The sequence below is a fragment of the Cervus elaphus genome, chromosome 19, assembly GCF_910594005.1.
Source record: "Cervus elaphus chromosome 19, mCerEla1.1, whole genome shotgun sequence".
Classification (NCBI taxonomy): domain Eukaryota; kingdom Metazoa; phylum Chordata; class Mammalia; order Artiodactyla; family Cervidae; genus Cervus; species Cervus elaphus.
This window is the reverse complement of record NC_057833.1, coordinates 58,236,074-58,249,267: the sequence shown is the minus strand read 5'-3', so window position 1 is coordinate 58,249,267 and position 13,194 is coordinate 58,236,074.

The window sequence follows — 13,194 nt, the reverse complement described above, 5'->3', positions numbered from 1 at the left end:
CACTGAATGCAGAGCTAGGCATGTAGTAGGCCTCTGAGGAGTTTTTTGTTTTTGTTGTTGTTGAATGAATGAAATGTGTTGAGATAAGAATAAATGCAGATATAGATACATCTGGACCAGGGAGTCCTGGCAAAAGACTGTAATAATGATTTAAAATAATAATGCTGAAGATGGGGAGAAGAGTATGTATTTGAAAACTATTAAGGAAGTTTAATTGATGGAAATTGGTGATTTTTTTGTATAGGTTGGCAAAAGGCAAATGAATTCAAAATGACAACCAAGTTTATGATTTAGAGAACTGGGTTGAGAAGGCTATGACATTCAAATTTGGACAAGTTGGATTTGAGATATAGTACAAATTGAAACATTCATTTGGATGTTTAAATCAGGAACTCAAGAGATAAGCTGAACATATATAGTTATCAGTGAATAAGTAATAGTTAAAATCATGGAGCCTAAGTGGAATAGAGTAACATGAGGACCTAAGATAAAGCTGGGAAAAAGATGGAGACTTGAGAATGCCAATCATTTTGATGGATTTTCCTGCTTCCCCATTAGTTGTGAATTGCTCTCCCATTCATTGAGTTAGCTGGAACATACTGATGAAAATTTGGGTTTCTAAATGTGAAATTTATGAGCTTGACCAGCAACAGAACATAACAGAAAAACAGTGAATGAAAATAATAACAATCTGTACAGATAAGTAGGAAGATAATTAACTGTGGTGGGCATTTTAAGTAAGAAAATTGATTTGAGGGAGACTTGTTAAAAGATTTTTGGGAATGAAACCCAGGGGAACATGTAACTTGGCGCTCAGTTCTTGCCAAAAACTAGAATTACATCTAGAGTATAACAAGATGCAGTATCCTTAAGAACTCAGGCTAAGAACTGGCTGACTGGCCTGAGAATGAAAGTGATTAGATTTATAAAATTCACTTTTCTGAATTATACTGTGGTAAGCTGGATGCAGTAAGTTAGCTGGATGTTATCGTTAGTTTAACTGTATGAATTCCTCAACCTAGAGGAAGGCAAACTCTATATAACATGGCTAAATAAAAAAGCCACATGCTGACATTCTACCTCAGAGGCTGTATAATATGAAATTAGACTGTGACCCAAAAGTAAGTTTGTTTCCTTGAATAGCAGAATCCAACAGAAGGTCTCCCAGAGGGTTCGGTATAGTAATATGGTCTAGGGTTTCACTAACCTTTGAGTTAAAAGATTCTTTTAAATTTAATCATTTTGGTTGATAATAAAACACTTGTTCTTCCCTTAATAGGAACAGAAAACAATCACCCACTATCAGTCCTACAATATCCAGTAATATCTTAAAGATTAACCAACCCTTCCTACATTTTTTTTCTTTAAGACATGTAATCTCAGCTCCTTTGGGGTTTCAAACTGGTACTCGTTTCACTAATCTGGAATCATTTTTGTTTCTGTCATCTTGAATTCCTCCAAGGACCCCATATCACACTTCATTTGTGTCACCAAAATTTCAACAGTTTTCTCATTAAAGATAGACAAATATTAAAAGTAGAAAGGAAATTCAAATCCAGTCTAATATACTGTGCTTCAGTCTTTTAAAGGCTAGTAGCGTTTGTTCACAGCATTCCATTGCTGAATGGTATTTAGCTTGTGCTGAATACAGCATTCTAACCTAGTCAGTCAGGCTTGGGAAACAAAACTTGTGTTTTCCATGTCACCAAGGCCAGCCTATTTAATATCAGTTTTATGTTAAGAATACAAAAATAATCAAAGGAATTGGGAGGTGAAGATATTGACATTTAAAGGATACAAGTGTATTCAGATTTTTTTTTAATAGAAGCTTACAATGGAGATTTTTTTTTTCTTTTAATGAACATAAAAGAGACAGGGAAATTTGAAGATGTTGATAAGTGGAGTGAACTAGCATGGCTCAATCCATGGGTGGAAGAATGTTGAGAGAGAAATTTTAATCACCCTTAGTTCATTCTTTTCTCCACCAATTCTTCCTCAGGAACCCTGTCCAAAGCTTCAGTTCCCTTTCCTTCCCTACTCTCCTTTGTCTCTCTCTCCTCCATCTTTTTTCTCCCTTCTGCTTTCATCCTACCTCTTCCTTTTCTTTTCTTCTTTCCTTTATTATTGAGGTTTGTGACAGGAAACATAGAAAACATGTCAGTCTACGCACAAGTGTAAGAAATAAATAATAGCAGGGGTAAATAGGAGATAGAATAACTGGGAAACATGCCAAATAAATTCCACTATTCAATACAATTAATTCACTTCAACAATAATTTATAAGGCACCACAGTAAGCACTAGGGACATAACGGTGGAAGCTATCATGTCATGGTATTAAAGGATGTTCTAGTATATTAAATTCAGAAATTCATTGTTTTTTTTCGACTGAAGAGAATTGTCATTTTTCCACTTTTCATTTACTGTTTTCTAGGGAGTTACCGAATATAGCAGCATCTGAAGACTTGACAACAAAGTTCTGGGAAGGATGATGGTTTGCTGTTGTGTTGCCTGGCACAAGTGTTCATCAGAGGAATTCTTTATGTGCACAAGCAGCACAGCCTTGATATTTAAGACTCTAGCATTATGCCATTATTTAATTTTATCCACTTGGAATCAAGAACAGAAAAATAAAATGAAGTCATAGGCATCCATTCTTGTCTTTATTGTAAATGTGTTAAAAACATTTCATAGTGAAGCTTCTAAGCTGAAAGCTCCAAGCTGGCTTTGCTGTGTTTGGACACCTTTCTGATGCACAGAGGGATGAGCTTGTGATGGTGGCTGTACTAATCAGAGGTTTCTCTCCTCAGCCCTCTGTTCTTTTCTTCCCTCTCCATTTCTTTCTTAAACATCTCTTGACTCTGTACTACTACAAGCTAGGTACTATGCTCTAGCAGTATTCCCTGACTCTGCTCTTTCTAACCTAAGCTCAGACCTCTCAAGGACACCTATGGCATCTGAAAGCATAGGTATATGAATCATGGAAGTTATACAGCATTTGTTAATTTCCACATACAGCTTTAATATTTAATTATTTCTAATCAAAGTTTAAAATGAACTTTATTTAAGGACTCAAAGAATCAGTTGAGTTCAGTCACTTAGTCGTGTCCGACTCTTTGCAACCCCGTGAATTGCAGCACTCCAGGCCTCCCTGTCCATCACCAACTCCCAGAGCTTACTCAAACTCAAGCGCATTGAGTTGGTGATGCCATCCAGCCATCTCATCCTCTGTCGTCCCCTTCTCCTCCTGCCCCTAATCCCTCCCAGCATCAGGGTCTTTTCCAATGAGTCAACTCTTCGCATGAGGTGGCCAAAGTAATGGAGTTTCAGCTTCAGCATCAGTAGAATATATGACATTAAAAAAAACTAACAGTGCCCTGTATCCCCATTTCCTGCTCTGCCGTGGAAAATTCTTCTGACACTAAAACTGTTTCCCTTGAAATATACTTCTGTATTGCTAATACACCTAAATTGCTGCTATTTATTTCTTTTTGTTTGTTTTAGGCATTATCTATTAATTGAATGCTTTGGAAGATAAGCCTACAGCTCTCTTTTTGTTGCTTCTCCTTAGCACCTTTGCAGTTCTTAGATGGGTCAGGTATAATTCTTCACAGTGAAAATGGAAGAAAAGTCCACTGGGAAGTGTACTAGACATCATTATGGGACCTGGCTCCCTTTCAGCTCACCTCTCTGCTCTGGCCGTCGCTGCAACAAGCAGGCATTTATCTCAGTATAACTCACAGCACTTTATCTCAATTTCTCATTTTCTGCCTTGGACCGTCGGGGTTAACTTCTTGGGTCAACCCTTGTCTAATGGGGGACAGGAGCTGAGAGATAAGGGTTCCCTTCTTCTATGTCTTGAACGGATAGTCCTGAAGGATGGCTTACATGATTTTTCAGAGGCTTCTGAAAACACAATTGTCTATGACAGTAGCCAGCTTAATAATACTTAATAATATACCTTGACTTTCCCTCTTCTCTTGTTTCAGTCATCCTAGCCCTTCTCCCCACAAAAACTACCTCTGTGCATCTCTTATTCTAGGCTGTGTGTTTTGGGGAAATTCAGACTAGTATAGAGGCTTTGGGGAAAGATGATCCTCCCTGATTAAAAAGGAAGAGATCCATATGGAGAAAGATTTGCCCTTTAATTTCACTTTTGGACATTACATTGAGCACATGATGCTTGGAGTTATGAAAAGAGAGGTCAGAGATCACAGAAGATTGAATTTGGGAAAAAAAAAAAACAACCCAACAATGTAAAAGAGGAGCTCTGATATTGTTAAACTGCTTAATTAGCCAATTCTGGAAATACCTTCTGTTGGATTTCCTGTTATGTGAAATAATAATGCTTTTAAAATGTTGCTATCTAATAATTTTTAAATTCTAGCTAAAAGTGTACAATACAAATTGTGATCTGTTTAGCTTTATGCTCATGTTGGTAGGCACTGAAAGCAACTTCCCATGTCTTCACATTTGCACATGCTATTCCTTCTACTTGGAATGACCTCCCATTTTCTTATTTTTATTCTTATTTTCTCTCTTCTCAGTTACCTAATTCTCATTCTTCTTTCAAGATTCAATTCAAGATCCATGTTTAGTTTGGATTAAACACCCCTCCTCCATGCTTGCCTAACACATTGTGTGTGCCTCCTTCAGAACACCTAGAAGAGTATTCTATAATCTTCTACTTGTCTTTATGTCTCCCTTATAGATTATAGTATCCTGAATACAGGAAATCCACTCCAGGTCTTAGGACAATGCCAAACATTTAGTTATATACTTACTGAAAGATAGGCCTTGGTTGGTGGAGAAAGTATTGGCAGAGATGGACAAACTCATATTGGACACAGAATCAAGGTCATTTGGTCCAAGACTCCTATTTCATAGAAAGCAAAAACAGGTTGCATATAGCTAGCCAAGAATTCCTACTGTAAAAAAAAATTAATAAGATACTATGCAAAACAAATGAATAATATTAGATGGCCCTTATGATACCTTACAAAAGGCAACAAAAAGTTATATTAATTTTTCCTTAAATTAAAAAAATGCCAGATAATGTCAGAGCAAGTTCAGAAGTCTTTTTGACATTTAATCTTTTTTAAAAAATCTCCCTTGTCACTATTTCAGTGGATACATGAATAGATATCATTATTGAAGTTGACCCAAGACAACTGTGAGCAGAATTTATTGGTAAATAACAAATGATTAAAAACAAAATAATGTGCTGGTTATCAAGGTACTGATTTTAAGATTCAAACTTAATCTTCTATACTCTTGTCTTGCTATGTCTGGGACTCCACAGACTGCGTTGCTGCTTTGCCAGCTGGTTATCACAAGGTTCTGTCAACAGAGAATACTAGAGGGATACTAGAAGGCAGGAGGAGGGAAAGAAAATGGTCACTCTTCTTCCTGTTAGCTTCCTGTTCTCACCTGAGCCATGGTTCTTTGGCCCAGCAGCAATGGCTTATAGCAGTTTGTTCCTGTTTTCAGTTTTTTCCCCATTCTCCCATACTCAGCCTTCTTCCTCACATATGTGTGTACCAGCTGAGTCCAACTCCCTGGGAACTCTTCTCTGAGCATCAAAGTTATCAGCATCCACCAGGCAGTGCTTCTTCTTCAGGATTCTGGGTCTCAGTGTTGTAGGGCCATTCTCCAAACTTCTTTGTTCTAATAACTCATTTCCCTCCCTGACCTAGGGGGTCAGGGAGAGAATTCTGCGTGTACTAACCATGTTGCATATATTTGCTCTAATTCTTCCATAAAATCTTACTTATTAGTTATATATTTTTCATTTTACAAATTAAGAGACAGACTCTTAGAGGCTAAGTAAATTTCCCAAGATTACATAGCCAGTTAATAGCTCTATGATTTACACCCCCCCTTTTTTTTTAATTCCAATGACCATTGTCTATTATGATGTCATCCCAGGGCCTAAGATTTGGACTTGTTAAACTGAGATTAGAAAAAATATTTAGTGTTTTTATATCAAGAGCAATGTGCTCTAATAAGCACTTGAAATTATTGTGGGCCTGTATGACAGAGAAGAGTTTTAAAAAAACTTAAAATTTGAAGTTTTTTCCTTCAAGATAATACTTTTCTTATACTTTCCTAATGATCATTAATATAGTTAAATCTACCACTGAGCCAGTGATAGGCTTTAGTCAGATTATTCCCCTGAATCTGAATTCAATTCCCTGTTGAAATTTGAGATTTAGTTTTGATTATCTTGTATCAAAATCCTTGGGGACTTTTTCTTGTAAGGGTTAGTGGTTTTACCTTCTCTGTCTCTCTAAGATGATAAACTCTGTGTCATCATTAGAGAGTTATCTCTATTAGCCATTGGTCTTATTTTCAATCACTGATCTTAGTTTTTCTGTTTTTATTTTTCTCTCCTCATCAGTTCAGTTCAGTTGCTCAGTTGTGTCCAACCCTTTGTGACCCCATGGATTGCAGCACACCAGGCTTCCCTGTCCATCGCCAATTCCTGGAGTCTACCCAAACCCTTGTCCATTGAGTGGGTGATGCCATCCAACCATCTCATCCTCTGTCATCCCCTTTTCCTCCCACCTTCAATCTTTCCCAGCATCAGCGTCTTTTTAAATGAGTCAGTTGTTTGCATCAGGTGGCCAAAGTATTGGGGTTCCAGCTTCAGCATCAGTCCTTTCAGTGAATATTCAGAAATTATTTCCTTTAGGATGGACTGGTCGGATCTCCTTGCAGTCCAAGGGACTCTCAAGAGTCTTCTCCAACACCACAGTTAAGAAACAGCAATTCTTTGGTGCTCAGCTTTCTTTATAATCCTATTCTCACATCTATACATGACTACTGGAAAAACCATAGCTTTCACTAGACGGACCTTTGATGGCAAAGTAATGATGTCTCTGCTTTTTAATATGCTGTCTAGGTTGATCATAACTTTTCTTCATGGCAAAGACCAATTCTGTACTAGAGATAAATAAGATAAAACTACTGATCTTGTCAGAACTAAATCCCCAGTTTGACCAACACTAGAGGAATTTCCCAGTGTGCATTTCTGCTGAATTTATTTCTCATCCTTTCTCACCCTTTAGAAGAACAGAACAACCCCTTTAGCTAGAACATGTATAAATTGATTCACAGATATTAGTAGAAAAGCCCTTAGCCTAGCAGATTGTTGCTACCAGCAGGTGGTTTCACATTTATACTACCTCATCTCAAGGGCCCTTTATATCTTACACAAAATATTCTGAACAAAAAAATTAAACAGAATTTCTGAAATAAGATTTCCATAGATGGAAGAGAATTAAGTGTTGACAACACTGTAGGTGGGGGAATACATGTTGAGCATAGGCCCAGAGCTAGTTTAAGTGAGTTAACGTTAGAGAGACTTTAGGAAGCAAAGGAAACTATAACACCTCCCCTAGGAATTCTCTGAGGGATGGTATTGGAGGGGAAGTGAGCTTGCTGTTCAAGGCAGGATTTGTTGACCTCCTAATGTTTTCTTAGGACTGACCCTGTTAGTAATCTGCATTTCCTAGAAAAGTGCTAAGTGAAGAAGATTTTCTGCTTTCAAAATTAAGAATGCAAAGTGACATGTCACCCACGTATATAGTCCATTTCTTCTAATTTGAAAAGGGAAAGGGGTGCTAGTGATTTATGAAGAAATTTCAAAGCAAGAAAAAAGATTAAATATAGGAATTGCTACAAAAATCAAAAGAACCCTAATGAAGAAGGTACTATGATCCAGAAGACAATTATTATAATTTAGTGCACATTCTCTTACTGCTTAATTGCTGTTTTTCAAACCAGTCTGCTAGAGATGTGGGAATGTAACACTAATTTAACCTTTGCCTGAGAGATATATTTATGGATGCAAACTGCAGAGTACCTATAAGAATTTATGTTAAAGAATACAGGGAATCTACTATGTATCGGACATTGCACTAGGTATTTAAAAAAAGAAAATCTTTTAATTTTGAAGTAATTATAGAATCACATGCAGTTGTAAGATTAAAAATGCAGAAAGAGTCTATGCATCGTTTACTCAGTTTCTTTCCTCCAATGGTAACATCTTGCAAGTGTATAATATAATATGAAAGCTTGTTTACTCTAAAAATGCAATTCTATCCCATGTGAAGTAACAAAATTTGGGGGGGAGAACTTAAAATAATGCTGAACTTCACCTGGAAAAATAAATCAAAGATTAAAATTGAATTTGTTATAGATTCACATTTTAGCTATTCACCCAAAAGCAAAAGATATTTGTGGAAAATAAGGTAAAAAATAAACATTGCTAATAAACATGAGTGAATAGCCTGGGAGATTCTAAAGAAAGAAGATAAAAGGAGTTAAAAATTAGAAGGTTTAGTTCCTATGAGCTACTAAAAGATGATAAATCTACAATAATAAACAAGTTTGGTATCCATGTAGGATACCAAAGTAGACCAGTAAAACAGAATACAAAGTTTAGAAACAGAACCAAATAGATACATAGTTTGAGTTTATTATAAAAGAAAAATTTAGAATTAGCACAGAAGAGATGGAATATTTAGAGACCATGAGGATACTTTGTCAAAAGAAAAAAAGCTGAAATTCTACTTCATTATATCAAAATTGCAGATGAAACCCAAATTTTAAAGGAAAAAATATAAAAACATTATAATTAGATAAGGACTTTTTTTGGAAAATATTACTAGAGCTGAGAAGAGCTTTATAACCATGACACAAAACCCAGAAGGTATATTGGAAAAAGGATAAATTTGACTTCATGCAAATTAAGACTATTGAATAAGGAAAATGCAATTAAAATTTTAAAAATCAAACCACAAAAAAGAACAAGTATTTGCAATATTTATGGGAAAGAGTTAATTTCTTTTACAAAACACTCCAGCAAATTAGTAAGAAAAATACCAACAACCTGGTATTAAAAAGGCAAAGAACACAAAGAGGAAGCTCAGAGATAAATACAAATGATGAGTAAGATATAGAGTAATTCTGAATATACTCATAATGATGAAGTTGCAAAATAAAGCATTACTATAATGCTATTTTTTCTATTGGATTGGTACAAATTAAAAATTAGATATTCAACATTATTAAATAGAAGGAAGAGAAAAACAGGTACCCATGAATATATGTTTAGGGATGATAATTGCTGCATTGTTGTTAATAGCAAAACAAAGCAAAAAAAAGCAAATGTAACTCAGATGTAACTTAAATGTGCCTTAGAGAAGTGTCAGTTTAGTAGAAATGGGTAGGCCTTGTACCATAGTTTAGCTCAGTCACTGATGGAACCACACTGTTGGCTCAAAAGTTGAGGTCACCCTTAAAAGAAGAAGGCCAGAGGCATCAGTTCATTGCATCCCTTGGAACTAGGCAAGAAGTTCTTTCTTGAAGGGGGTCTGAGTGGTTCAAAAGAGTATGATACCACTTGTATATAAATGTTACTCATATACATGAATTTACATATACAAAGTTAGGAGTTTTTTAGAATACACAAGATAATAATATTATTACAATGTAATAATATTATATATATTAATAATATTAATATTGCCCTGAATAGTAGGATTGAGAGGAGGATATTGGGCTTTTTATATCCTGCTGTTATTGTTTAGTCACCTAGTCTTGTCCAACTCTTTGTGACCCCATGAACTGTAGCATACAAGGTCTCCCTGTCCCTCACCTTCTCCCAAAGTTTGCCCAAATACATGTTCATATTCTACTATGCTCTAAAAATGTTTTAGTAAGTGCATGTATTGCCTTTATACTAGTATCAAAAATCCTTGATGAATTTAGAAATAGTTTCCAATAGTTTCACTGAGACCCTCTTTAGTTAAAGGCTATGTCCAACATGCTTAGAGTTTCTTATACCCTCACCTGCTCACAGATGCTCCTAAGATATTTCCCCTGCCCTATCTCAATCATTTTCTATTCACTTATCCTGCTTTAATTTTCTTTAGGGTTTGTATACTTCATTCCAATATGGGGTTTGTGTCCCCCCCCACCCCATTACAGTTGCCATTTGCAAGCCCAGGTTGTAACCTCTGCATCTGACCAACTGGCTTCATAGTAGAGGTTCCCATGGCCTCCTTCTGGGTTTTCACTAATTTGCCAGAGTGGCTCACAGGAATCAGAGAGACATTTTACTTACTAGATCACAGGTGTATTATAACAGGTTATAACTCAGGAACAGCCGGATGGAAGAGATGCATAGGGCAAGGAGTGGGGAGGGGGATGGAACTTCCATGCCTCCTTGGAGCATGCCATTCTCCCCACACCTCCACATGTTTATCAACCCCTGAAGCTCTCCAAACTCATCCTTTGTGGCTGTTAGGCTTCATTATCATAGACATGATTGATTAAATTCTTGGCCATTGATGAATTCACTCAGTCTCCAGCCTCTTTCCCATCCTGGAGGTCAGGAGGTAGGACTGTAAGTTCTAACCCTCTAATCACAAGGGTGGCTCCACTGGCACCAGCCCCCATCTTTAGGTGCTTTTAAAAAGTGATCTCATTTTTAAAAAGTGACAAAAGAGACCTTTATCACTTTTGCAACACTTAAAAATTTTGAACTGTGGAGGAAGAACAAATATATATGAGAAGTATTAATATCTTGTGGTCATCTGAATAATCAAATATGTATTTTTTGTAACAAATTACAATATCAAAATTTTATTCATAGCAATTCTCATTATCTGAATTCCTATTTGTTTACATTCTCACTCCATGCCTCCACCAATATGTACTCAACTCCAAGAGGGTAGGACTTTCTACCTGACTTGTTTACTGCCTCAGCTTCTAATAGAGTGCCTGATACATAAGTAAGCGCTATTCAATAAATATTTTTTGAATGATTTAATGAATTACAGGCAATAGAAGAACAGGCTACATGTTATCTCATTTTACCTAGAAGGTAAGTTGGATTTCTCCACCTTGGAAACTTGGTTTCATTCTCTATTCTTCAATTAATACAATATACAGTTAGAACCTACTGTCTAGAACAGCCATGAGCTGTGAGGCATAACAAAGTAACGTCTGTCTTGTCTTCATAAACCTTTAAATTGATAGGTCATTTCTATCCGGCAACCATCAGCAAAGGGGTCCCTGAAGCAGAAAACACCAGGCAGCGGCGAGAATGAGAAGTGACTCTTGTCTTATTGACTGGTGGGCTACAGAGGAGTTTTTGCTTCCCAACACCAGAAGATAGGGGCTAGAAACCACTATCACATCAAAGCTCCTGGGATTTACCCCATGTGGAGACAATTCTGACATACTATCCCTCCTCTGCCAGTGTTTCCCACACATATGGTTTCTATGGTTCCCCTGAATCTCTGATGCCTGGGAGGGACCCCTGCCATGTATGCCAGCTGGCTTGTGGGCCCTGTGTTCTCACCTCATTTCTGCCAATCGTGTTTCAGAGAGCTGGGCCTCATTCCCAATTTATCCAGCCTATCTCTGAGAGTGTTTTTCTGAACACAGTTGTCCTCAGAACAGGAAAAGAAATGTAATCAGGATACAGCAGCATTTCAATACTCTTTGGATTGTCTGTCTGGAAATTTTCGCTGTTAGAGACTTCTTGGAGTTAATGCATTAGCCTCTTTTGGAACTCAGATGCCTTTGGGAATAAAGAGGGGCACCTTCAAATATTAAAGCAATAAAGAAGCAAACAAAACTACTATAACCTTAGTGTGAAAATGTAAATTAGGCATTTGGATTATATCAGTAGTGAAAGATTATATCTTTCACATATATATGTGTGTGTGAGTGTGTGTGTGTATGTATATATACTTTTAAAAATGTTTTTCTTCCCTCTTGTTTTCACAGCATGAGGACACAATCCTAGGAAAGCACAGAGGCTTGGCTAAGTTCACAAAAAAGTTTCCTGAATCCCTGCCCTTTTAAGAATCTGAGGGGAGAGCTTGTCAGCTGTTAAGTGGAAATCCCTAGGACAGCCGTCAATAGACTGTGACACTGAGCACCTGGGTTAGTATCATAAAGAACCATGTTTCTGGAAGCCCTTTTCAGTTATGTAACAGTTAAGGGCTTGGGTTCTGGTTACAGCAACATAGATTTAGCTCTTACTTCACTTTGCAAATTAGACAAGTAATACCATCTGTAAGTTGCAGTGTATTCACCTGTAAAAGACAGATGGTGATAGTATCTGCTTCATAAATGTGGTATAAAAATTAAATGAGCTGAAGAAGGAAAAGCATGGAGGAAAGTCTTTGGCTCATAGTAGGTAGTTGATAAACACTGGCTGTTCAAAGTAAATGATTAAAGACAAGGTTTAACTACTTCACAGTGTTGTGAAGGGCCCTCTCAACTAGCCTCTCATCCACACTGCTTCTCTGCATCTCAATTTTCATAGCTGCAAAATGGAGTTGATGATTAATTTCCCCTACCTTCCTCCCAAGAATATCTCATTTTTAAATAAAACCGTTAACTTTAGATGAGACAGTGTGCCCTTGGGCATCTTCAAATCCATACTGGAGAATATGGAAGGACTAAGGAGTGTGGAAGAAGCAATGGAAATGGTAGAGTTTTGAGATGCTTAAAGTTGCCATCCACCTGTTTCCTCTGTTATCCACTGACAAAAATGTAGTACAGATGGAAACTTGAGCATTTGGAAGGCCACTGTTCCCTGGAAACTCTGCTCTGAGGTTTAGAAGTTAGGGGAAAGTTCTGTGTGGTTCTAGTATGCTCCATCCAACTCTGATTCATCTCAAAGATCCAAGAGGAATACAGAATTTATCTAGCTAGCTTAATCCAGTAACGGAGATGGGCTCAGACCTTACTCCAAAAGAAACCAACTTCTTAAAAACAAAAAACATGCTCTTATAGGAAAAGCAGCCTTAGGCCTTAAACACTCAAGTTGAAAAGACAAGAGTCTTTTTCTTATTCTTCTCATAATAGCCTAAGCTTCTCTGAAGGTCCATGGAATCACCTATTAGTTTGAAAATGTAGATTCCTGACCTCTAACCTACAGAGAATTTGATTTGGTAGATTTGGAGTGGGGCTTGGAAATAAGAATTTTTAGTGAGCGCCCTTACCTGATTATGACTTGAGGGACCATGTAAAGCACACTTAGAAATATATTAAGTGAAATAGTTGCACATAAATTCCTGTGCCAGATAGAAAATTAACACAATCCTCATCTCTTTCTTGTTCTTAACTTCTTTCCTCAGGAACCACTCATTTTTACCTGGAGCCAAGA